The following is a 27,498-nucleotide window of genomic DNA, read 5'->3' on the forward strand; positions in this document are numbered from 1 at the left end:
CTGGCTTGCTGCCCACCTCCTCACGGCAGGCAGCGCCGCTCCCAGGAGGAGCCAGTGACCTGGGAGTCCTCCAGCAGCCAGGGGAACTCAGAGCCCCCAGGCTTCTCAGCAAGAGAAACAGTCCCTCCATATGTACAGCCACTCAGGCAGTCCCAGGAAAGCTGAAATTCATGACACGTCTTGGGGAAGGTGAAGGCGTACCGTGCTCAGTGATCCAAAGAGCAGTGGCAGCAACCTGGGCCCGCCACACTTCTCACCGGACTCCTTAGCACCTCGAGTCACCATCTCACGAGTGGGGCTCCGTTTCCTGTGTGATGGACACTCATACTTGGGAACTTCACCTGACAAGGGGACAGAAAGCACAGGCAGGCTTCAGATGTGTACCCAGCTTCTCGCTAAGCAGTATCGATGCCCATGGTTCCCTGAAGGAAGGCCTGTATCTGCAACCCAGCTGTATCGATCGTACAGATGACTGGATATATACCTATCAAAAGAGTGCAGTTTTTAGGTTCAAGTGCCTGTGGGTGTCTGTCTGCCTGAGTGTGCAAGGGTGCAGGCCATTTGATGTGCTGCTGAGTGCCCTGTCCCGGTGTACCAACAAAGATGTGCTCTCGGCATTATAGGTGTGCCAGGGGAACTCATTCCAGGTATTTCTGTGTCTCAGAGCCCAAGTGCAAAGACCCTGGTGTCTGAACATGCCTGTCATCTCCACGAAGCCCTGACCTCCCACCCTCCCACAAAATGGGGGATGACGCCTGGCACCTTCCTCCAGCCCCATGCAGAATTTCACCGAGGGTCTGTTGACAGAAGTTCTGGGCTCCTAATCTCCATGCCCTTTGACCAAAGCACAGGGACCTGACCACTCAAGTTCGCCTTGCTGAGCATCTGTGTGAATTCCACGTACCCTGAGACTACGCCAGCTACTACTACAGCTCAGAGGTCCTTGTCACAAGTCTCATATCTTCCCTGAACAAGGAAACTTTCCCAGATAACCACCAAGCAGCAGTGGCTGAGGGCCGAGAGGAGCTACTCCACATTCAAGGTCGGGGGGGGCGGCCTTGAGGAGATACCCCTAGTCCAAGGTTAGGAGCAGCAGCTACACTGTGCTGGAGCAGCCGTGAAGAGATACCCCACATCCAAAGTGACTGTTTAAACTTCTTGCATTATGGGAGTGGAACAGAAGCGCGGTGGCTTCCTTTAACCAACAGAAGCATGGCGGCTGTGATGGACTGCGCAGAAGTGCGGCCGAGAGGACCTACCCCATGCCCAAGGTCAGGGGCAGAGACTGAGAGCACCAGGCTGTGATGGTGCAGGAGCAGCCTAGAGGAGCTACCCTACGTCCGAGGTCAGGGGTGGCGGCCGGGAGGAGCTACCACACATCTGAGGAGCAGCGGCTGCATGGGCAGGAGGGCAGAGAGGAGCTACTCCACATTCAAGGTCAGGAGGGGTGACCTCATCCAAGGTAAGGAGCAGCCATGAAGAGATAACCCACGTCCAAGGTAAAAGAAAGCCAAGTAAGATGGTAGGTGTTGTGAGAAGGCATCAGAGGGCAAACACACTGAAACCTTAATCACAGAAAACTAGCCAATCTGATCACATGGACCACAGCTTTGTCTAACTCAATGAAACTAAGCCATGCTGTGTGGGGCCACCCAAGATGGACGGGTCATGGTGGAGAGATCTGACAGAATGTGGTCCACTGGAGAAGGGAATGGCAAACCACTTCAGTATTTCTTGCCTTGAGAACCCCGTGAACAGTATGAAAAGGCAAAAAGATAGGATACTGAAAGAGGAACTCCCCAGATCGGTAGGTGCCCAATATGCTACTGGAGATCAGTGGAGAAATAACTCCAGAAAGAATGAAGGGATGGAGCCAAAGCAAAAACAATACCCAGTTGTGGATGTGACTGGTGACAGAAGCAAGGTCCAATCTGTAAAGAGTAATATTGCATTGGAACCTGGAATGATATGTCCATGAATCAAGGCAAATTGGAAGTCATCAAACAGGAGATGTTAAGAGTGAATGTCGACATTCTAGGAATCAGCAAACTAAAATGGACTGGAATGGGTGAATTTAACTCAGATGACTATTATATCTACTACTGTGGGCAGGAATCCCTTAGAAGAAATGGAGTAGCCATCATGGTGAACAAAAGAGTCCAAAATGCAGTACCTGGATACAATCTCAAAAACAACAGAACGATCTCTTTTCATTTCCAAGGCAAACCATTCAATATCACGGTAATCCAAGTCTATGCTCTGACCAGTAACACTGAAGAAGCTAAAGTTGAACAGTTCTATGAAGACCTACAAGACCTTTCAGAACTAACACCCAAAAAGATGTCCTTTTCATTTTAGGAGACTGGAATGCAAAAGTAGGAAGTCAAGAAACACCTGGAGTAACAGGCAAATTTGGCCTTGGAGTATGGAATGAAGCAGGGCAAAGGCTAACAGAGTTTTGCCAAGAGAATGCTCTGGTCATAGCAAACACCCTCTTCCAACAACACAAGAGAAGACTCTACATGAACATCACCAGATGGTCAACACCAAAATCAGAATGATCATATTCTTTGCAGCCAAACATGGAGAAGCTCTATACAGTCAGCAAAAACAAGACCGGGAGCTGATTGTGACTCAGATCATGAACTCCTTACTGCCAAATTCAGACTTCAACTGGAGAAAGTAGGGAAAACCACTAGACCATTTGGGTATGACCTAGGTCAAATCCCTTATGATTATACAGTGAAAGTGAGAAATAGATTTAACAGACTAGATCTGATAGAGTACCTGATGAACTATGGATGGAGGTTCATGACATTGTACAGGAGACAGGGATCAGGACGATCCCCATGGAAAATAAATGCAAAAAAGCAAAATGGCTGTCTGAGGAGGCCTTACAAATAGCTGTGAAAAGAAGAGAAGGGAAAAGCAAAGGAGAAAAGGAAAGGTATTCCCAATTGAATGCAGAGTTCCAAAGAATAGCAAGGAGAGATAAGAAAGCCTTCCTCGCTGAACAATGCAAAGAAATAGAGGAAACCACTAGAATGGGAAAGACTAGAGATCTCTTCAAAAAAATTAGAGATACCGAGGGAACAATTTCATGCAAAGATGGGCTTGATAAAGGACAGAAATGGTATGGAGTTAACAGAAGCAGAATATATTAAGAAGAGGTGGCAAGAATACATAGAAGAACTGTACAAAAAAGATCTTCATGACCCAGATAATCACGATGGTGTGATCACTCACCTAGAGCCAGACATCATGGAATGTGAAGTCAAGTGGGCCTTAGGAAGCATCACTATGAACAAAGCTAGTGGAGGTGATGGAAGTCCAGTTGAGCTATTTCAAATCCTGAAAGATGATGCTGTGAAAGTGCTGCACTCAATATGCCAGCAAATCTGGACAACTCAGCAGTGGCCACAGGACTGGAATAGTCAGTTTTCATTCCAATCCCAAAGAAAGGCAATGCCAGAGAATGCTCAAACTACCACACAATTGCACTCATCTCACACGCGAGTAAAGTAATGCTCAAAATTCTCCAAGCCAGGCTTTAGCAATATGTGAACCGTGAACTTCCAGGTGTTCAAGCTGGTTTTAGAAAAGGCAGAGGAACCAGAGATCAAATTGCCAACATTCACTGGATCATGGAAAAAGCAAGAGAGTTCCAGAAAAACATCTATTTCTGCTTTATTGACCATGCCAAAGCGTTTGACTGTGTGGATCACAATAAACTGTGGGAAAATTCTGAAAGAGATGGGAATACCAGACCACCTGACCTGCCTCTTGAGAACCCTGTATGCAGGTCAGGAAGCAACAGTTAGAACTGGACATGGAACAACAGACTGGTTCCAAATAGGAACAGGAATACCTTAAGGCTGTGTATTGTCACCCTGCTTATTTAACTTATATGCAGAGTACATCATGAGAAGCACTGGCTGGATGAAGCATAAGGTGGAATCAAGACTGTTGGGAGAAATATCAATAACCTCAGATATGCAGATGACACCACTGTTATGGCAGAAACTGAAGAAGAACTAAAAAGATTCTTGATGAAAGTGAAAGAGGAGAGTGAAAAAGATGGCTTAAAGCTCAACCTTCAGAAAACTAAGATCATGGCATCTGGTCCCATCATTTCATGGAAAATAGATGGGGAAACAGTGCAAACAGTGTCAGACTTTTTTTTGGGCTCCAAAATCACTGCAGATGGTGACTACAGCCATGAAATTAAAAGACGCTTACTCCTTGGAAGGAAAGTTATGGCCAACCTAGACAGCATATTCAAAAGCAGAGACATTACTTTGCCAACAAGGGTCCGTCTAGTCAAGGCTATGGTTTTTCCAGTGGTCATGTATGGATGTGAGAGTTGGACTGTGAAGAAAGCTGAGTGCCGAAGAATTGATGCTTTTGAACTGTGGTGTTGGAGAAGACTCTTGAGAGTCCCTTGGACTGCAAGGTGATTCAATCAGACCATTAAAGGAAATCAGTCCTGGGTGTTCATTGGAAGGACTGATATTGAAGCTGAAACTCCAGTACTATGGCCACCTCATGCAAAGAGTTGACTCATTATAAAGACCCTGATGCTGGGAGGGATTGGTCGCAGGAGGAGAAGGGAACGACAGAGGATGAGATGGCTGTATGGCATCACCAACTCGATGGATATGAGTTTGTGTTATTCCAAGAGTTTGTGATGGACAGGGAGGCCTGGCGTGCTGCAATTCATGGGGTCGCAAAGAGTCAGACAGAACTGAGCGACTGAACTGAACTGATGGCGAAGTTGGCCCTGGGGCAGATACGGCCCATCGCACCATTGAAGAGCAGAATCAGGGCATGCATCTCTTCATGCACAGTCAGTCCAATCATTGTCTGGGCCTCCACCGAAAAGTGCAAGATGGGACCTGGTCTTCTTCAGATACCAGGATCCAGTAGTTGCTCTCACAGAAACGGGACCCATTTCCGGTCCAGATTATCCTCAGATCCACTACCTGCAGGGCTGTGGTTGCCTACCACATCCTATGGGAAAAGCTCGCAAAATGCAGGGCTTGGTCCAAATTGAACTACTCCTGCCCCAAAGGGCGACTCACGCACATCTGAAGCCTCCACGGCTCTGCTCACACAGGGCCAATCAGCACCCAGGAAGACCCACAGGAAGAAGGTAGGCTTTATTTATGGCAACACCACTCTATTCAGCTGTGCACCTCTTTTCTGCCATGGTAAAACCACTGAGTGCTCACAGATCACCAGGCAGAATTTATAAAAGCCAGGGGATGACCTTGAATGTTCCAGGTCCTCTGCCCTAGTGTGATGGGAGCCACTGGCTACTACACTGAAGAAGCCTTGTTATGCCAACCGATTCCAAATTTCTACCATAACCACAGGCCTCCAAGGTCAATACTTCACTACGAGTGTGGTGAACACCTGGATGCCATGTGTGCTGTCTGGCTGGCCCCATCATTTAGGAACTCATACATCTTGCAAATTCCAGCTCTAGCAGCCAAATGGGGGCCAAGCGGCATGGGCACACACTGCATTACCACCCACAGGGCTGGCTCCTTGGCCTCATTTGGTTCAACTCTTCAAGATATCAAAGATATGCTTGAAGAGTCCTTCTTGCATTGCGCCACCAAGGTCTCAAGCATTACCTATGCTGAGCCCGCCAAACAGCAGTAATGCCCTCTCCTCTGTACTCAGATGATGGCAGCTACAAAAGGACCACAGTACCTATTGTAAGAACCACAATGACAGTGCTTGCAGCCTCAGGGGACATATTGTCCCATGCAATCATACTGCACCATTCCTCACATGCACAACCATTCTGCTCTAGGCCTCTGGCCATCCTGCAGGAGAAATACATGGCTAGGGCCACTGCACAGTCCACAGTGGCCTTCAGGACTCATGCACTGTGACAGGAGTTGCAATACAGCAACTGCCAAGGGCAGAAAGGAGGCCTATTGCTTTTCGCCACTGCCACTGTTCCACTAGGTCCCACTACTGCTGCAGCCCCTCAGGCACTCAGGAATATTACTAAACCAAAGGACCTCAACAGTGAGGGCCTCATATCTGACCTGGGTCTCCAATCAGAAACCATAGAATATTCCACGCTTCAGCTTCCACATCAGCACAGCCCCAACTAGCCCACTTGCAGATGAAACTGGGATGAAACGCACCTTTTCAAGCCAAGAGCTCACTGGGCTGAATGGGCCTAGGCCTGGTCTACTGAACAGGATCTAGTACATGATTTCCTGTGAGGGTAATCAGCTGGCTGACTGTCGAGCCATAAAGGTGGCACTTTATGAAACCCCTGCAGATGCTTTTGATCTGGACACATCCTGTTGAATAGGCAAAACCACAATATTCTGAGAAAGAATTAGAAAGATATAAAAAAGAGAAGTAAAGATTACTGATAAAGCATGGTTACAGTCCAAGGATGGACGAGTAATAATTCCTAAAATTGTTAAATGGAAAATTCTTAAGGGTTTACACTAGAGTTTTCCTAAAGCCTTGGAATTGACCAACTATGTAACTCAGCTCTCAGCTTTTCAACAGACGTTTAAAAAATATCGGGAGGTGACTCCTGACCCAGCCTCTGAGTCAAGCACACCATTGTTCCAGCCAGGAACCAAGGTCCTGATAAAGACTTTGGGATCGGGGCGGGGATAGGAGTAGGGCACGGATCCCTCAAGCCCCTCTGGGAAGGCCTTTACCAGGTTATTCTTTCTTCTCTCACAGCTGTCAAAGTACCAAGAATTGATTTGTGGATGCACCACACTAGAGTTAAGAGGTGGCACCCATACCAGAACTAAGTGATGTCATTTTATGCCTTTACTTTCTATGCTCTTTCTTAGTACTCTTCGGATGGGCCTGATAATCTATGTGTGCCCGCTTATGCTGACTCCAAAAGTCCTGAGTCTGCCATTTGGTCCTCAAGATAATGCCTTCCTTTCCTGGGCTTACTTCCCACGCTGCATTCCACAAAAGGTCTAGCTGCTGAGTCTGCAGAGTGCTCCCCTCTTCATAGTGGAAGGCTTCCCATGGTAGGCATCTCCACCTGTGAATACCTTCTACAACAACAACCATATGTGATGCCTCTTCTTAATCTGATGACATCTAACAATCATAAGATGGACTAGTGCAACACTTTGTACCTCATCTACGGACATAATGTGACTTTTAACTTTGCTGATTGTTCTGTTTTTGCTGTTTGCTCCCTGCATTTGTAACTGTGTAACGGGATTTGTTTCTAGCTGCATGAAGGCTTTTAAGTTACAAACAGCTGCTCAAACTCCTGCAACTGCAGCGGCTTCCTGCAACTACTACATGGGGCCCCTGGATCACAAACCCTCAATATAAGGGTTAGCAGAATATGCTGACTCTCCAATTTAGGGATGACGTTCCTTATCAGCTTGGAAGCAGTTATGTAATGAAAACAATGCCCCTTTCCCTAAGCAAGAAAAGACAGGAAGGCTATGGGTCCCAATGGAGGAAATAGGCTGCAAGTGTCAGACACTTTTTATCTCTCTATTAAGTACCAGGAGGAAACAAACTACAGGTGTCTTATTTTTTTCCCTTCTCTTTACAAAATTAAAAGGTTTCTTTTGAAAGTCTACATTGCCATGACAATAACTGGTTCCACATGAACTTAACTTTCCTCAAACTTTGAGCTAACTAAAGGGTATTACTTACGGAAATATTTTTCTTAAGCTATGTTAATGAACTATGTATTTATTCTCCATCCTGTCTGTCTTCACATGGCTATCACCAGATGGTCAATACTGAAATCAGATTGATTATATTTTTTGCAGCCAAAGATGGAGAATCTCTATACAGTCAGCAAAATCAAGAGTGGGAGCTGATTGTGGCTCAAATCATGAACTCCTTATTGCCAAATTCAGACTTAAACTGAATAAAGTACGGAAAACAACTAGACCACTCAGGTATGACCTAAATCAAATCCCTTACAACTATACAGTGGAAGTAACAAATAGATTCAAGGGATTAAATCTGATAGACAGAGTGCCTGAAGAACTATGGACAGAGGTTCATTTCATTGCACAGGAGTCAGTGATCAAGACCATCCCCAAGAAAAAGAAATGCAAAAAGGCAAAATGGTTGTCTGAGAAGGTCTTACAAATAGCTGTGGAAAGAACAGAAGTGAAAGGAAAAGGAGAAAAGTAAAGATATACTCGTTTAGATGCAGATTTCCAAAGAATAGCAAGGAGAGGTAAGAAAGCCTTCCTCAGTGATCAGTGCAAAGAAATAGAGGAAAATAGAGGAAAACAATAGAATGGGAAAGACTAGAGACCTATTCAAGAAAATTAGAGATACCAAGGGAACATCTCTTGCAAAGATGAACACAATGAAGAACAAAAATGGTACAGACTTAACAGAAGCAGAAGATATTAAGAAGAGGTGACAAGAATACACAGAAGAACTATATAAAAGAGATCTTCATGACCCAGATAATTACAATGGTGTGATCACTCACCTAGAGCCAGACATCCTGGAATTCAAAGTCAAGGGGGCCTTAGGAAGCATCACTACAAACAAAGCTAGTGGAGGTGATGGAATTCCAGTTGAGCTATTTCAAATCCTGAAAGATGATGCTGTGAAAGTGCTGCACTCAATATGCTAGCAAATCTGGACAACTCAGCAGTGGCCACAGGACTGGCAAAGGTCAGTTTTCATTCCAATCCCAAAGAAAGGCAATGCCAAAGAATGCTCAAACTACCACACAATTGCACTCATCTCACATGCTAGCAAAGTAATGCTCAAAATTCTCCAAGCCAGGCTTCAACAGTATGAGAAGTGTGAACTTAAGCTGCGTTTAGAAAAGGAATAGGAACTAGAGATCAAATCGGCAACATTCGTTGGATCATCAAAAAAGCAAAAGAGTTCCAAAAAAAATCTACTTCTGCTTTATTAACTATGCCAAAGTCTTTTACTGTGTGGATCCCAAGAAACGCTGGAAAATTCTTCAAGAGATGAGAATACCAGACCACCTGACCTGCTTCTTGAGAAATCTGTATGTAGGTCAAGAAGCAACTGTTAGAACTTGGCATAGAACAACAGACTAGTTCCAAATCAGAAAAGGAGTATGTCAAGGCTGCATATTGTCACCCTGCTTATTTAACTTACATGCAGAGTACATCATGAGAAATGCTGGACTGGGTGAAGCACAAGTGGAATCAAGATTGCCAGGAGAAATATCAATAATCTCAGATATACAAATAACACCACCCTGATGGCAGAAAGCTAAGAAGACCTAAAGAGCCTCTTGATGAAAGTGAAAGAATAGAGTGAAAAAGTTGGCTTCAAACTCAACATTCAGAAAATTAACATCATGGCAACTGGTCCCATCACTTCATGGGAAATAGATGGGGAAACGATGACAGACTTTTCTTGGGAGGGGCCCAAAATAACTGCAGATGGTGATTGCAGCCATCAAATTAAAAGACACTTGCTTCTTGGAAGAAAATTTATGACCAACCTAGACAGCTTATAAAAAACAAGAGACATTACTTTGCCAACAAAGGTCCATCTAGTCAAAGCTATGTTTTTTCCAATAGTCATGTATGGATGTGAGAGTTGGACTATAAAGAAAGCTGAGCCCCAAAGAATTGATGCTTTTAAACTGTGCTGTTGGAGAAGACCCTTGAGAGTCCCTTGGACAGTAAGGAGATCAAACCAGTCCATCCTAAAGGAAATCAGGCCTGAATATTCATTGCAAGGACTGATGCTGAAGCTGAAACTCCAATACTTTGGCCACCTGAAGCGAAGCACTGACTCATTTGAAAAACCCTGAAGCTGGGAAAGATTGAAGGTAGGAGAAGAAGGGGATGACAGAGGATGAAATAGTTGGATGGCATCACTGACTCAATGGACATGAGTTTGAGTAAACTCCAGGAGTTGGTCACGGACAGGGAGGCCTAGCGTGCCGCAGTCCATTGGGTCATAAAGAGTTGGACATGCCTGAGTGACTGAACTGAAGTGAACTGAAGTGTCTTTAAGTCAGTTCCTCCTAAGATTCAGAACCTATAATGGCTCAGCAAATTAGTATGTTTTACTTATATAATTGTTCTCCTAATCTAAATTAGGAGAAGGAAATGGCAACCCACTCCAATATTCTTGCCTAGAGAATCCTGTGGACAGAGGAGCCTGGGGGGCTGCTGTCCATAGGGTCGCACAGAGTCAGACACTTCTCAAGTGACTTAGCATGCATACATGCATGTAATCTACATTAATAAGACTATGTATTTCCTTGGAAACCTGCCTTTCTTCAAAATTCATGACAATCCTTTTATGGCCCATGCTGACTCACTTGTGCCAAGGTTCCTTCAAGGTGCAAGTTGTGGGTGAGGGGCCTGGTGGTGTTCTCTGAGTTTTGAGATATTTCCTTTTCTCTAATTAGCAGCCTGCTATTAGATATGTAATTTCCTGATAAAGACTAGAAGGGGGGCACTCTTTCTACTCAATTTTGATGTCTATATCAGAAGTTTTGCTCTTTTATACTTTAATAAAACTTTAACACAGAAAAACTCTGAGCGATTAAGCTTCATCACCTTGCCTGGACTGAATTCCTCTCCTCTGGAAGGCCAAGAATCCTGGCGTCTTTCACAACTCAGCAACAGCATTTCACCACCATAGTGCCAGGGGAGCCACTGGCTACTAGACTGAGGCAGCCTTGGTATGTCAACCAATGCCAATATCTACCACAACCACAGGGATCAAAGGCGGCTACTTCACTGCCAAGGTGGTGAACACCTGAGTGTCATCTGGGCTGTCTGGCTGGCTCCATCCTAGGAACTCATGCACTTGGCAAATTACAGACCCAAGGACCACAGGAGGGCCAAGGGGCATGTGTACAGACCTCATTACTGCTGACAGGGCTGGTTCCTTTGCCTCTGTTACTGCAATTCTTCAAGGCACCAAAGATAAAAGCTTGTAGAGTCCTTTTTCTGGCAGCAGGCCACCAAGGCCACAAAGGTCACCTATCACTGAGCCTCCCAGGCACCAGCAATGCCCTCCTCTCTGTACCCAGCCTAGGCCAGCTCCAAAAGGATCACAGTATGTATCACTGAAAAAAACCAGAGTGCCTGCAGCCTCAGGGGAGAAAGCTTCCCAGGAAATCACACTGCACCTTTCCTCACCTGCACAACCATTCTGCTCTAGGCCTCAGGTCAATCGCAGGAGGAATGCAGGCCTAGAACCACAGCACAGTCCACAGCAGCCTCCAAGACTCAAGGACTGTGACAGCAGTTGCAATACAGGAAATGCCAAGGGCAGAAACGAGGCCTATTGCCTTTCGCCCCTGCCACCATTCCCCTAGGTCCTTGCAACCCCTGCAGCCCACAGGGCACCCAGGAATCTCACCGACCCAAGGGCCGCAATGGCGAAGACCTCAGATCTGACCTGGGGCTCTGATAAGAAAATTTGGGAGAACGGCATTGAAACATGTATAATATCATGTATGAAACGAGTTGCCAGTCCAGGTTCGATGCATGATACTGGATGCTTGGGGCTGGTGCACTGGGACGACCCAGAGGGATGGTATGGGGAGGGAGGAGGGAGGAGGGTTCAGGATGGGGAACACATGTATACCTGTGGCAGATTCATTTTGATATTTGGCAAAACTAATACAATATTTTAAAGTTTAAAAATAAAATAAAATTAAAAAAAAAAAAGAAACCACAGAAGCTTCCTCGCTTCAGATTTCATATCACCACTGACCCAATGAGCTCACTCACAGCATGAACTGGGAGGAAACGAACCTTTTCGAGTGAAGAGCTCAAGAGCTCAGCCAGGATCTACTGTGACTCCTACCACCACTGGACAAGCCGGATGCCTCTATGCTCCAGTGCCCTTCACCACGGACCTCGCATTCCAAGAGCCACTCCAACATCTGTACATGGCCCACCCTCAGATGGGAGCCTCGCAAATGGTGGTGACCTGGCTCTTCCATGCGTGTGTGTGACACAGTCAGAGATGCCTTCACTGATAACCAGTCCCACCCTTAACCCCAAGGGAGGCAACGTGCTGGACCTCAGTTTCGATGAGGAGACGGTAGTGAGTTCTCACTCATTTTGTTCAGATTTTCCAAGGAATGCATGTGAGGGTGTCATCATCGATCCAAGCACGTGCTGGCTCGCTGCCCACCTCTGCAGGGCAGGTAGGGCCGCTCCCAGGAGGAACCAGTGACCTGGGAGTCCTCCAGCAGCCAGGGGAACTCAGAGCCCCCAGGCTTCTCAGCAAGAGGAACGGTCCCTCCATATGTACAGTCACTCAGGCAGTCCCAGGAAAGCCGAAATCCATGATACATCTTGGGGCAGGGGAAGGCATACCGTGCTCGATTATCCAGGGAGCAGTGGCAGCAACCTGGGCCTGCCACACTTCTCACCGGACTCCCCAACACCTCGAGTCAACATCTCATGAGCGGGGCTCCATTTCCTGAGTGACGGACACTCATACTTGGAAACTTCACCTGACAAGGGGACAGAAAGTACAGGCAGGCTTCAGATGTGTACCCAGCTTCTCACTAAGCAATATCGATGCCCATGGTTCCCTGAGGGAAGACCTTTTCTGCTTCCCAACTGCAGTATCCCTTATGTACGACTGGATACCTATGTGTTGGCACGAGTGCAGAAAGTTACGTTCATGTGACCGTGGATGTCTGTCTGACTGAGTGCAAGCATGTGGGGAGACTAGATGTGGGTCTGAGTACTCGTGTTCTAGTGTACCAACAAGGATGTGCTCTCAGGATTCTGGGTCCCTCTGGAACTCTTTCCGTGTATTTCCGTGTCTCAGAGCCCCTGTGCAAAGGCCTTGGTGTCTGAACATGCACGTCTTCTCCATGGAGACCTGAACTCCCACCCTCCCACAAAACACCGTGCAAAATTACACTGAGGGGTTGCCACTGAGGGGTTACACTGGACTCCTCATCTACATGACCCATGGCGTCTGACCAAAGCACAGGAACCTGACCACCTAAGGTCCCCTTGCAGAGCATCTGTGTGAATGTCCCTTATCCTGAGACTACCCCAGCTACTACTACAGCTCAGGTGTCCTTGCCGCAAGTCCCACCTCCTCCCTGAACAAGGATACTTTCCGAAGGCCTAGAGTGTAGTTAACTTGGCCTTGGGCCAGATACACCCCACCATACCCTCTCAGAGCAAAAGAATACAGGGCATGTGCCTCTTCCTGTGCAATTAGTCCAGTTAATCTCTGGGGCTCTGCTGGAAAGTGCAAGACAAGAAGTGGTCATCCTCAGGTACCAGGATCCAGGGGTCACTCCCACAGAAATGAGGCCCCTTTCCTGGCCAGATTATGCTCAGATCCACAGCCTGCAGGGTCCTGGGCACCAACTACACCCTAGAGAAAGCTCCCATAATGCAAGACTTGGTCGAAATTGAACTCCTCCTGCCCCCAAGGGTGACTCACCCACATCAGAAGCCTCCAGGGGCTCTACTCACACAGGGACAATTAGCACTCAGCAAGATCCACAGGAAGCAGGTGGCTTTGATTATTGCAACACCATGCCATTCCGCCTGGCAGCTTGTCTCTACCATGCCAAGACCACCAAGTGCTCACAGATCACTAAGGCTGCTTCCAGGAAGACTCCAGAAAAACAGGCAGGAGAAGACCTTGGATTTGCCAGGTTTCCCACCATCATGTGTGGGGAGCCAATGGCTACTACATTGAAGCAGCTTGGTATGCCAACCAATGCCAGATCTCTACCATAACCATGGTCTTCCAAGGGTGATATGTCACTGCCAGGGTGGTGAACACCTGGTGTGGGATCTGGGCCTTCTTGTTGGCCCCATTCTTCAGGAACTCATACACCTTGCAAATTCCAGTCCCAAGGGCTAAAGGGGGGCCAAGGGGCATGTGCACATACCTTATTACCACCCAGAAGGCTGGCTCCTAGGCCTCATTACTGCAACTCTTCAAAGCACCAAAGATACAGTTTGAAAGACCTTTTTCTGGCATCAGGCCAGCAAGGCCACAAAGGTCACTATCACTGAGCCTCCCAAGCACCAGCAATGCCCTGTCCTCTGCACCCAGCCATGAGCAGCTTCAAAAGGACCACAGTACATATTATTGCAAACACAAAAACAGTGCCTGAATCTCAGGGGACAGATTGTCCCAGGAAATCACATTGCACCTTTCCTCACCTGCACAACCATTCTTCTCTGGGCCTCTGGCCAACCCACAGGAGGAATGTATGGCTAGGATCACCTCACAGTCCACAGTGTCCTGCAAGGCTCAACACTGTGACAGGAGTTGCAATATAGGAACTGCCAAGAACAGAAACTAGGCCTATTTCCTTTCGCCCCTGCCAATGTTCCACTAGGTCCCTGCAACCGCTACAGCACACAGGCCACTCAGGAATCTCACCAACCCAAAGGGCTACAATGGCAAGGGCCTCAGATCTGACCTGGAGCTCCAATCAGAAATCACAGAAGTTTCCTTGCTTCAGCTTCCACATCAGCACAGCCCCAACTAGTGCACTCACGGCAGGAACCAGGATGAAATGTGCCTTTTCAAGTCAAGAGCTCAATGGGACCAGGCCAGGATCTACTGCGACTCCTATCGCCATTGAACAAGCCTCTTCTGCTCCTCAGTGGCATTCACCATGAAGCTCTCATTCCAAGAAGACTGCTCAAACACCTGTACATGCCCACCCTCTGACAGGAGCCTCGCAAGTGGTGGTGACCCCAGTGCTCTATGCATGTGTGTGACACAATGGAAGCTGCCCGCACTTCTAACTAGTCCTGCCCTTAGCCCCAGAGGAGACAACATGCTAGACCTTGTTTCGATGAGGAGATGATATCAATTTTTCACTCATTTTGTTCAGATTTTCCAGGGAACACATGCGAGGGTGCCATCATCGATCCAAGCACCTGCTGGTTTGCTGTACACTTTAGCCAGGAAGGAAGGCCAGCCCCCAGAAGGAGCAAGTGACCTGGGAGTCCCCCAGCAGCTGGGGGAACTCAAAGCTCCTAGGCTTCTCAGCAAGAAGAACAGTCCATCTAAACTTACAGCTACTCAGGCAGTCCCAGGAAACTGTAAATCCATGACTCATCTTGGGGCAGACGAAGGCATTCCATGCTCAGTGATCCAAAAAGCAGAGGTAGCAACCTGGGCCCTCCACACTTCTTTTTGGACTCCTTTGCACCTTGAATCACCACCTCATGGGCAGGGCTTTGTATCCTGGGTGACCTGGCAACATCACCTGACAAGGGGACAGAAAGCACAGGCAGGCTTCAGATGTGTTGCCTCGTTCTCGCTGAACAATACTGATGCCCATGGTTCTCTGGGGGAAGTTCTGGATCTGAGCCCCAACTGTCTTGATCCCTTACATATGACTGGATACCTGTGTGTCACCAGGAGTATAGGAAATTAGTTTCAAGTGCCTGTTGGTGTCTGTCTCTCTGAAAGCCATGCGTGGCCAGGGGATTCAATGTGGGGCTGAGTGCATGTGTTCTGGTCTACCAACGAAGATATACTCTCAGGATTCTGGGTATGCCTCTGGAACTCCTGGAGGTCTCTGTGTCAGAGCCCCTTTGCAAAGGCCTCAGTGCCTGAATAGGCATGACTTCTCCACAGAGCCCTGACATCCTGCCGTCACACAAAATGGCAGATGAAGCATGCCGCCTTCAACAAGCCCCATGCAATATTCATCCAGAGGGCCTGCTGAAATAGGCTCTGGGCTCCTGATCCCCATGACACCCACCCTCTGATCAAAGCACATGGACCAGACCACTCAAGGTCGCCCTGCAGAGCATCTGTGTGACTGCCATCTACCCTGAGACCATGCCAGCTTCTACTACAGCTGAGGTGTCCTTGCCCACAAGTCCCCCTTCCTTCAGGAACAAGGGTACTTGCCCCGAGAAGCTTCAGGTGGCTCATTGTACACCTCGGTAGGGCAGGCAGCACAGCTCCCAGGAGGAGCCAGTGAGCCTGGGAGTCCTCTAGCAGCTAGGCGATTCAAAGCCCCCAGGCTTCTCAGTAAGAGGATCAGTCCATCCACATTTACAGCTACTCAGGCAATCCCATGGAACCCATGGAACCCTTAATCCAAAAGGGGGAAAGTGTAGCCTCCACAGTGATCGAAAAAGCTGTGGCAGCAACTTGGGCCTGCCACACTTCTGACAAGACTCCCTTGAACCTCGAGTCAATCAGTACATGGAACTCTTTAAGGCCCCTGCAAGATACCCATGAGTATCCCTCTTCAGGCATCAGGCCACCAAGGCCACAAAAGTCTCCTGAGGACCAGCAGGCCCTCTCTTTTGCAGGGAGCCAAGGGCACCTTCAAGGGGACCAAGGTATCCTTGGAAACACAAAGACAGTGCCTGCAGCCTCAGGGCGATAGTTCATCCCAGGAAATCACACTGCAAATTTCCTCACCTGCTGTATGCTTTTCCTAGGTACTCTGGCTAACCCACAGGAGGAATGCAGAGCTGGTACCTCACCACACTCCACGGTGGCCTCCACCGATCAAGCACTGTGCCGAGAGATGCAATATAGGAGTTGCTAACTGCAGAAATGAGGCCTATTGCCTTTCATCAATGCCACTGGTCCACCAGGTCGCTGCAACTGCCGCAGCCAACCACACCCTCAAGGATCCTACCACGCCCTCAAGAATCTTAAAAACCCAAAGGGCCGCAATGACGAGGGCCTCAGATCTGGCCTGGGGCTGCAATCAAGAAACCACTATAGCTTCCTTGCTTTGGCTTCCACATCAGCACAGCTCCAACTACTGCACTCACAGCAGGAACTGGGGCGAAACACACCTGTTCTAGCCAAGAGCTCAATGGGCCTAGGCCAGGATCGACTGCAACTCCTACCACCAACTGCCAAGCTGGCAGCCTCCTCTGCCCCTCACAGTCATTACCAAGGACCTGGCACTCTGAAGTCCACTCAAATGCCTGTCCACAGCCCACCCTCAGATGGGAGCCTCACAAATTGTGGTGACCGGGGTGCTGTGTGCATGTGTGTGACACAGATGTAGCTGGCCCTCATGCTAACTAGCCCCTCCCATAGCCCCATGGGCAGCAACGTGCTGGACCTCAGTTTCGATGAGGAGACGGTAGTGAGTTCTCACTCATTTTGTTCAGATTTTCCAAGGAATGCATGTGAGGGTGTCATCATCGATCCGAGCACGTGCTGGCTCACTGCCCACCTCCGGAGGGCAGGCAGGGCCGCTCCCAGGAGGAGCCAGTGACCTGGGAATCCCCCAGAACCTGGGGGAACTCAGATTCCCCAGGCTTCTCAGCAAGAGGAAGTCCCCCCATACTTACAGCCACTCAGGTAGTCCCAGGGTGATCCTAAAAGAACTGGCAGCAACCTGGGCCCGCCACACTTCTCGCCGGACTCTCTTGCACCTCGAGTCACCTTTATGGGCGGGGCTTCGTCTCCTGGGTGACAGACAATCATGCCTGGCAACTTCACCTGTCAAGGGGACAGAAAGCACAGGCAGGCTTCACATGTGTACCCGGTCTCTCACTGGGCAACATCGATGCGCTTGCTTCATGCAGAGGGAAGGCCTGTATCTGCTACCCAACTGTATTGATCCCTTACATACGACTGGATACATATCTGTCAATAGAGTGCAGGAAATTAGGTTCAAGTACCTGTGGGTACAGCTCTGACTGAGCACGCATGGCTGGTGGGGGATTTGATGTGGGGCTGAATGTCCTCTAGAACTCCTTCTGGGTATCTCTGTGTCTCAAAAGTCCCCATGCAAAGGCCCTGGTATCTGAATACACGTGCCATGTCCATGGAGTCATACTGCTGTTGTCCCCTGGCTTCAGTCCACCAGCCCTCCGCAACCACTGCAACCCACCAGGCACTCAGGACTCTCACCAAATCAAAGGGCTGCAATGGCAGGGTCCTCAGATAGGGCCTGGGGTTCCAACTAGAAACCACAGAAGCTTCCTCACTTTGACCTCGACATCAGCACAGCCACAACTATGGCACTCAGAGCAGGAACTGCGTCAAAAATACACCTACTCAAACCAGATCCCACCTGCGTGGCTGGGATCTATTCTGACTCCTACTACCTGCAGCCACGCTGGCCTCCTCTCCACTCAGTCAGTCATGTCCGGCTCTTTGTGACCCCATGAAATGCTATTTACTAGGTTTCTCTGTCCTTCATCATCTCCTGTAGTTTTCTCAAATCCTTGTCCATTGAGATAGTGATGCCATCCAACCATCTCATCATCTTTTGTCCCCTTCTCCTCCTGCCTTCAATGTTTCCCAGAACAGGGTCTATTCCATTGTGTCGGCTCTTCTCATTAGGTGGCCAAATTACTGGAGCTTCAGCTTCGGCATCAGACCTTCCAGTGAATATTCAGGATTGATTTCCTTTAGGATTCATTGGTTTTTCCTTGTAGTCTGAGGCACTCTCATGAGTATTTTCTGATACCATGGTACAAAAGCGTCAAATCTTCAATGCTCAGCCTTCTTTATGGTCCTAGTCTCACATCCATACACGACTACCAGAAAAACTATCGCTTTGAGTATATGGACCTTTGTCAGCAAATGATGTCTCTAATCATTAGTATGCTGTCTAATTTTGTCATTGCTTTTCTTCCAAGGAGCAAGCACCTTATAATTTCATGGCTTCAGTCACCAGCCACAGTGATTTGGAGCCCAAGAAAGTGAAGTCTGTCACTGTTTTACTGTGCACGGTACCAGAGCTAGACCCAGTTTTCCCCATAGTTAGTCCCACCCATCAGGAAGCTTCCACAAGCCGCTTACCGTCACCCATCATAGAGAAGATAGAAAGAAAACTATAATCACATAAAACTAACCAAATTGATCACATGTATCACAGTCTTGTCTAATTCAGTGAAACTATGAGCCATGCCTTGTAGGGCCACCCAAGATGGATGGGTCATGGTGGCCAGTTCTGACAAAATGTGGTCCACTGGAGAAAAAAATTATAAACTCCTTTGGCTTCTTGTGTTTAGAATCCAGGGAACAATAGGAAAAGGGGAAAAGGTATGACACTGAAAAATGAACTCCCCAAGTCAGTAGGTGCCCAATATGCTACTGTAGAAGAGTGGAGAAATAGCTCCAAAGCAATGAAGAGGCTGACCCACAATGGAAACATCTAATTGTGGATGTGTCTGGTGGTGAGTAGTCCAATGCTGTAAAGAACAATATTGCAAAGGAACCTGGAATGTTAGATCCACAAATCAAAGTAAATTGGAATTAGTCAAACAGGAGATAGTTAAGAATGAACATCAACATTTTAGGAATCAGTGAACTAAAATGGATGGGAATGGGTGAATAATACAGATGACCATTATATCTACTACTGTGGGCAAGAATCCCTTAGAAGAAATGGAATAGCCCTCGTGGTCAATAAAAGAATTCAAAATGCAGTACATGGGTGCAATCTCAAAAACAACACAATGATCTTAGTTCATTTCTAAGGCAAACCATTCAATAGCACACTAATCCAAGTCTATGCCTCAATCACAAATGCCAAGGAAGATGAAGTTCAATGGTTCTATGAAGACTCACACCTTCTATAACTAAAAGGACACCAAAAAAAGATGTCCTTTTCATCATAGGGGACTGGAGTGCAAAAGAAGGAAGTCAAGAGAGACCTGGAATAACAGGCAAGTTTAGTCTTGTAGTACAAAATGAAGCAGGGCAAAGGCTAACACAGTTTTGCCAAGAGAACACGATGCTCATAGCAAACACCCTCTTCCAGTAACACAAGAGAAGACTCTACACACGGACAACTCCAGACTGTCAAATCTGAAATAAGATTGATTTCATTCTTTGCAGGTGAAGTTGGAGAAGCTCTAGACAGTCAGCAAAAACAAGACCGGGAGCTGACTGGGACAGAAAATGAACTCAAAAAAGAAAGAAAGAAAGAAAATGAAGTCATTGCAAACTTTAGACTTAACTGGAGAAAGTACAGAAAACCACTAGGCCATTCAGGTATGACCTAAATCAAGTATCTCATGATTATACAATGGACGTGACAAATAGATTCAGGGGATTAGATCTGATAGACAGAGTGCCTGAAGAATTATGGACAGAATTGATACTTTTGAACTGTGGTGTTGGAGAAAACTCTTGAGAGTCTCTTGGACTGCAAGAAGATCAAACCAATCAATCCTAAAGGAAATTGGTCCTGAATATTCATTGGAAGAACTTTTGCTGAAGCTGAAACTCCAACCCTTTGGCCACCTGACGTGAGGAACTGATTCACTGGAAAAGACCCTTATGCTGGGAAAGACTGAAGGCAGGCGGAGAAGGGGACGACAGAGGATAAGATGGATATGAGTTTGAGTAAGCTCTGGGAGTTGGTGATGGACAGAGAAGCCTGGCGTGCTGCAGTCCATGGGGTCGCCAAGAACCAGACACAACTGAGTGACTGAACTGAAGTGAATCTAATGAAAAAATCTTCAGTGAACACTACTACAAACAACTTCATCAACAAGGACAACAAATATAGGGAAAATGGATTGTTTGACTTCCAAAGTTGCCAAATTATGATATGCATAATGTCCAATTTTCAATATAAAAGTACTAGAATACTGGAAATTCAAAGAAACATGCATGTCTCTCACAAAGAAGGAAAAATTAAGAACAAGCAATAGAAACTCAAAGTCAAGACACTGGACTCAACATAGAAATATTTTAAATCAGTTACTTTAAATATGCTGCAAAAGGTAATGGAAAGTAGTTTTAAGAACCAGATGATTCCAACAAACACTATCTCATGAAATAGGTACGTCAATCAAGGGACAGAAAATTTTCAAACAAAATCAAGTAGAAATTCTGGAGTTGAAAGCATAATTACAAGTATTAAAAAACTCACAAAAAGGCCTCCATGACAAATTTGGACAAAAAAAAAAAAAAACTAAAAAATGTAATTGTTCAAATTATCCAGTTATAGGAAGAGAAAATTTATTTTTTAATAGACACAGCCTAAAAGTAATATGAGGCCAGTGTACTAAAATACACATAGCAAGAGTCAGAGAAAAAGAAAGGAATGAGCAGAAACTATAAAGAGACACAGATGTATAGAACAGTCTTTTGGACTCTGTGGGAGAGGGAAAGGGCAGGATGATTTGGGAGAATGGCATTGAAACATGTATAATATCATATAAGAAATGAATCGCCAGTCCAGGTTCGATGCAGGATACAGGATGCTTGGGGCTGGTGCACTGGGATGACCCAGAGGGAAGATACAGGGAGGGAGGTGGGTGGGGGTTTCAGGATGAGGAACATGTGTACACCCGTGGCGGATTCATGCTGATGTATGGCAAAACCAACACAATACTGTAAAGTAATTAGCCTCCAATTAAAACAAATAAATTTAAATTAAAAAAAGGAAGTGTACATAAACTTAAAAAAAGTATTCATTTGATTATAAAAAATTAAAAAAAAAAGAAATAATAGACAAAACTGCCCAAAGTTGATGAAAAATCACAAACTTAAGAAGTCCATATAGGATAAATTCAAACAGATTCATAAACTGTTCAAATAGAAAGACAAAACAGCAATAGAGAAGATGCAGAAGTGATCTTCAGAAAAACAAAAGTGGTTTCTCATCATACCACATGGTTTCAGAAGGCAGTAGGATGGCATTTTCAATGTTCTGAAACAAAAAGTTATTCAACTGGGAGTTCTTGATCTGATAATAATGCTCTAAAAAAAATGAAGGAGAAATTAAGACATTCTCAGATTTACAAAGACTGAGAATGTTCTTTAACAGTAAATTTGCCCCATAAGAAATGTCTAAGGGAATCAATCTTAAATGAATGTACAATATACAATAACTTAAATCTGCATCAAGAAATACATAACATCAGTAAAGGCAAATATAAAAGCCAGTATTAATATATCTTTGTAACTCTTTTCCTATATGATGTTTAAATAAAGGCATAAAACAAAAACCATCTACCTGTGGTGATGAGTGCATAAGTATGAAGACATAATTTGTGACAATGACAACATATAGGGGAAATGGAGCAATGTTTTTGTTGCCACAAAAATTTTATGCATTATTGAAATTAAATTGTTATTAATCATAACTACTTTATTATAAATTAAGAAGTTAATTGTTGTGCCCAGGGCAACGACTAAGAAAATAACTTAAAAATATATAGTAAAAACAGGAAATAAAGAATTTAAAATGGTACTCTCAATAATACCTATTTCACAGAAAATATGCAATATTGAAGACAAAAAAAAAATACAGAAAAAATGAACAGCAAAATAGTAGTTGTCCTCCTTTATCAGTAATTACTTTAAACAGAGATGGTTTAAAATTTGTAAGTGAAAGGCAGAGATTGGCAAAATGGATTAAAAACATGATCCAACTATATGTTATCTGCAAGAGACATACTTCCGATTCAAAGACACAGATTGGTTAAAAATTAAAGCATGAAATAAATATTTCATATAATATGTAACCAAAAGACAGCTAGAGTGACTATTCCAATATCAGACAAAAGTTGAAAGTTTTGTTTTGTCTTCAAACAAAAATTGTTACATGGGTCAATTAAACATTGATAAAAAAGTCAAATACATTAAGAAGATAAAGCAATGATAAACATTTACACATCTAACAACAAAGTCCCAAAATATATGAAGCAAAATTGCACAGAATTGAAGAAACAGAAAACTCTACAATATTTGGATACTTTTAATGTCTTGCTTTTAATAAGCAACAGAACAATTAGAAGAATGATCATTATGGAAATAGAATACTTGAACAACCATAAACCAACTACAGTGAACAGACTTACACAGAACACTCCACCTAAAATCAAATGATTATACATTTTTCTCAAGTGCATAAGGAACATACTCCATAAAAGACCAGATATAACACCAAAAATAAGTTTAAATAAATTTTAAAACACTGAAATTGTACAGACTATGTTCACTGATCACAATGGAATTAAACTAGAAATCAGTAATGGAAAGAAATTTAGATGATTTCACACGTAAGTAGAAATTAAGAAACAAGTTCCTAATAAAAATGAATCAAGTAGGACATTCTCAGGGAAAATTATTAAATTTTTGAGATGAATGAAAATTAACACACAACATTCCAAAATTTATGAGATACCACAAGCAGTACTTGAGGAGAAAATTTTATAGCTGTTGAGATTTACATTTAAAAAAGAAAGATTTCAAATCAGTAATCTACCTTAAGAAGCTAGAAAAAGAAAAGAAAATCAAACATAAAGAAAGAAAGAAAAGAAAGATTAGAATAAAAAATGATACAGACTAAAGATTGAAACAAGCAACTGAATAAAAAATAAAAATCAATGAAACCAAAAATCAATTTCTTGAAAAATTCAACAAAATTCAAAATGTTTTAGCTAAACTGACCAGAGGAAATGAATGACCTTGCTAGTTTGTAGAAAAATGAATATATAAATTACAATACATAAATAAATAAATATAACAAAACAACTATTAAAGAATTTGTGAAAATATATTTGTCAAAAGAAAAAGCGAGTTTACTCATTTCACAAGTATTAAACATCAGGCCCTAGGTAACACAAAAACCTGTGTAATCATGCCAAGGAATATAGACTATTTTTCTTAACTGATGGATGTTTCAATTTTAACAAGAAATAATGATTATTTATTTAATATATGAAATTTTACTACACTTGATTAACCCAACCTAGTATGTTTTGTGAGATTAATGCAATATGGAAAATTGAAATTTTTTTTTTTACAAAAAACTGAAGCTTTTTATCATTTAAAATCTTCAAGGCCTTAGAAAGAGTTCGGAAAGTATAAAGTATAATTTTTCAGATTGAAAAAGGAAACATCCTAATTAAAGTCAAATGTGGCTCAGCTGGTAAAGAATCTGCCTGCAATGTGGGAGACCTGGGTTTGATCCCTGGGTTGGGAAGATCCCCTGGAGAAGGGAAAGGCTACCCACTCCATTATTCTGGCCTGGAGAATTCCATGGACTGTACAGTCCATGGGGTCACAAAGAATCAGACACAATTGAGCACCTTTCATTTTCAACATTTAGAAGAAGAGTAATAATAACCCGTAACAATCTTATGGATCTGACCAAAATGATCTAACAATGATGATCTCAATCATGGGGTCAACATTCTGAAACCATAATATGTTAAGAAAACTCCCAAGCACAGTTTAATTTCACCAAAGGATATTTCACGGCAACAAGAAAATGTATAAAACAACAATTTTCCAAGATTCTGTATTTGTCAGTTTACCTAAAACTCAGATAAAAGAAAACCTAAAATTTGGAAATGAGGCTAGAGGCAATCACTAAAGAAAAGGACACATCATGAAGATATTATCCAGTAAGCCACTGAACAGATGAACACATACTTCAGGGTATGGCACAGTGCACAAGACATATGAATTTTAAAGGATCCTGGTACAGTTACTCACCCCTATTCTCTGAAGTAGAGGCCCTCATTTCAGTCCTTCTACCTCAGAAAAGCGTAGCAGAAAAAAATAAAAACAAACAAAAAGAAAAAAAAGACATAGTCTCAAAAATATTCAAGAGTAAAAATAACAAAGCACTAATACTGTCAAAACTCACTGTCAAAATTTATTAGTCATGCAATGTTCCCTTCTTCCAGCCCAACCACAAATGATGCTTTCAGTACCCATTACAGTTGCTCAACCCTTTCTTACTTCAACATCCCCCCCCCCTCATTTATTACTCAAGAACAATTTCTTTAAAAAGTTCTGTCTACAACTGTGTTCAAAATGAAGCAAGTCTTGGGTCACTTAGCATATCTACATGTCTCATAAGAGGCATGAGTATGTAGAATAGGATGACTTGCTCTGGAAGAAAGAAAAGGCATGCTCACAGCAGTGTTATGTAGTCAAAGCCAGGCTCTGAGGTTCTTATTTGTCCGGTTACAGGGGCATTTATCTGGACCTCAGATTGACATCTGGAATGAGTCCCTCAGCATCCTCAGACAGTTTTTCTCATCATCGATCCAGACAAGCACCCTCCCAACAAATAAGCATTTTCATAGCCAGGCTCATTTCCTTCAGGCTTACGTACTGTGTTGTTAACAAAAAACAATACATATACAGAATACAATTTGTTTAGTATTTGAACAATAGAACCCTCAGAGCACAAAAGGCACACCGCCATGGATTTCTCTGTATAAAATTAAAATCTACTGAGAACATCCAAAACAACTAAGTCAACTAAAATTTCGAGGAGTAGTGAGGTGAAAGTGTTAGTTTCCCAGTGGAGTCTGACTCTTTGACACCCGCTTGGCTCCTCTGTTTGCAGAATTCTCCAAGCAAGAATATTGCAGTGGGTAGTCATTCTCTTCTCCAGGGGACCTTCCTGACCCAGGGGTCAAATCTGTGTTTCCTGCATAGCAGGAAGGTTCTTTCTCATCTGAGCCATAGTGGGGTAGCATTTGTAAATTAAGTAGCAAATAAGGTTTGATTATAGTGGAAATATGAGTTGAAATATCTAAATTCTGAAATGCTAGTAACAGATAAATATTTTGGCACATTTAAATTTCACTAAAAGGTTATTTTCACACATAATAAAATGGTATAAAAATGTAATCTATCAATGATTCTTAAATGTTAACCAAGTTATTTTCTTTAATAGAGGGAAAAATAATGAAGATTCCATTAACAAAGTAGATATATCTATGGGGGAAAATTTATCATAAAAATATGCTCCCTGGGCACCTGAAAAAATGAGCTCATTTCTTGAATTTGTGACATCACTGGCCCGAACACAGACCAAAATTTCAATAGCACCAGAGTAGCTGCTCACCTTTCCTCCCTGAAGTATGTTAACTTGTTCTAGCCTTTGACCTGCAGCAAAACATCACATAGGATACAAATCAGATCAGAAAAATGCAAGAAATTATTTTAAAAATCAATAGAACAATTGGTTCTATAATAATTATTTATTGTACAGGCATCCTCGCATTTCTAGTCCTCACCAAACAAATCAAAATTCCTTGCTCCTTTATCATCTCTGTCATTTCATTTCTTCATTTATTTCCTCTCTGAACTCTTCATTCTGCAGTCAATAATCCTCTCTACCACTCTATGTAAATTAGTAACATAGCAGTTATCTTTTAAACTGAGAAATTCTAAAGTTATATTACACCCAATATAGATTTTGTGAAATGCCTTGTGATGGGTCAAATAAAAAGGATGTTTGTTGTGAGACCCATATTCTGGAAGTAAGAGATAAGAACTCTGAAAATCTATTACAAACATGTTGAACAAATGGACCAATGGCAAGAATAGAAAAATAGAGGAGACACTTCATAAGATAAATGGAAATTATTTACAAAAAGAATCAAATGGAAAAAGACTTTAGAGAGGGGTAAGACCTTAGTGGCTCGGAGAAGGCAATGGCACCCCACTCCATTGTTCTTGCCTGGAGAAGCTGAGGGACGGGGGAGCCTGGTGGGCTGCCGTCTATGGGGTCGCACAGAGTCAGACATGACTGAAGCGACTTAGCAGCAGTAGCAGCAGCAAGACCTAAGTGGAATTAAGATGGAGTAATATTGGCCTGTCTTGTCTCAACATGGAATTTAGGAGGAGTACATCAATAACTAAACACAGGTCTCTGAAGGATAAAGGTGTGCAAGTAAACTGGAGAACTCAAATTGAAAGGTAAAATGAACTGGACCCTAGATACTATGTAATGTTTGATTCCATTTAAATGGCACTCGGTAAAAGAAAAAACCTGTGTGATCGCTCACCTAGAGCCAGACATCACGGAATGTTAAGTCAAGTGGGCCTTAGAAAGGATCACTACGAACAAAGCTAGTGGAGGTGATGGAATTCTAGTTGAGCTATTTTAAATTCTGAAAGATGATGCTGTGAAAGTGCTGCACTCCATATGCCAGCCAATTTGGAAAACTCAGCAGTGGCCACAGGACTGGAAAAGGTCAGTTTTCATTCCAATCCCAAAGAAAGGCAATGCAAAGAATGCTCAAACTACCACACAATTGCACTCATCTCACACGCTAGTAAAGTAATGCTCAAAATTCTCCAGGCCAGGCTTCAGCAATACGTGAACCGTGAACTTCCTGATGTTCAAGCTGGTTTTAGAAAAGGCAGAGGAACCAGAGATCAAATTGCCAACATTCGCTGGATCATGGAAAAAGCAAGGGAATTCCAGAAAAACATCTATATCGGCTTTATTGACTATGTCAAAGCCTTTGATTGTGTGGATCACAATAAACTGTGGAAAATTCTCAAACAGATGGGAATACCAGACCACCTAACCTGCCTCTTGAGAAACCTATATGCAGGTCAGGAAGCAACAGTTAGAACTGGACATGGAACAACAGACTGGTTCCAAATAGGAAAAGGAGTACATCAAGGCTGTATATTGTCACCCTGCTTATTTAACTTATGCAGAGTACATCATGAGAAACGCTGGACTGGAAGAAGCACAAGCTGGAATCAAGAATGACGGGAGAAATATCAATAACCTCAGATAGGCAGATGACACCACCCTTA

The 27,498-nt window shown here is 44.1% G+C and overlaps 1 long non-coding RNA gene and 4 other non-coding genes across 7 annotated transcripts in view; all 5 read right to left on the reverse strand.

The window, feature by feature from the left end:
• Positions 1-27,498, reverse strand: part of LOC102402392 — an 85,998-nt gene that overhangs the window by 17,510 nt on the left and 40,990 nt on the right. For 2 of the 3 annotated variants that reach the window (XR_006640358.1, XR_006640359.1), the window contains 6 exons: positions 25,787-25,827; positions 24,418-24,455; positions 17,295-17,445; positions 15,034-15,226; positions 12,336-12,475; positions 202-341 (listed from right to left, as the gene is read on the reverse strand). This is a non-coding gene — a long non-coding RNA (uncharacterized LOC102402392). The remainder of the gene's footprint in view (positions 1-201; positions 342-12,335; positions 12,476-15,033; positions 15,227-17,294; positions 17,446-24,417; positions 24,456-25,786; positions 25,828-27,498) is intronic. The other variant, XR_006640360.1, reaches the window with a different exon arrangement.
• LOC112580964 lies at positions 12,033-12,125 on the reverse strand. Its single transcript, XR_003105421.1, has one exon. It is a non-coding gene; the product is annotated as a small nucleolar RNA SNORD116 (small nucleolar RNA).
• On the reverse strand, positions 14,797-14,888 carry LOC112580972. The gene has a single exon (XR_003105428.1). It is a non-coding gene; the product is annotated as a small nucleolar RNA SNORD116 (small nucleolar RNA).
• On the reverse strand, positions 17,059-17,151 carry LOC112580965. Its single transcript, XR_003105422.1, has one exon. It is a non-coding gene; the product is annotated as a small nucleolar RNA SNORD116 (small nucleolar RNA).
• LOC112581028 lies at positions 24,913-24,979 on the reverse strand. Its single transcript, XR_003105477.1, has one exon. It is a non-coding gene; the product is annotated as a small nucleolar RNA SNORD109A (small nucleolar RNA).

The sequence above is a fragment of the Bubalus bubalis genome, chromosome 20 (genome assembly GCF_019923935.1).
Source record: "Bubalus bubalis isolate 160015118507 breed Murrah chromosome 20, NDDB_SH_1, whole genome shotgun sequence".
NCBI classification, from domain to species: Eukaryota; Metazoa; Chordata; class Mammalia; order Artiodactyla; family Bovidae; genus Bubalus; species Bubalus bubalis.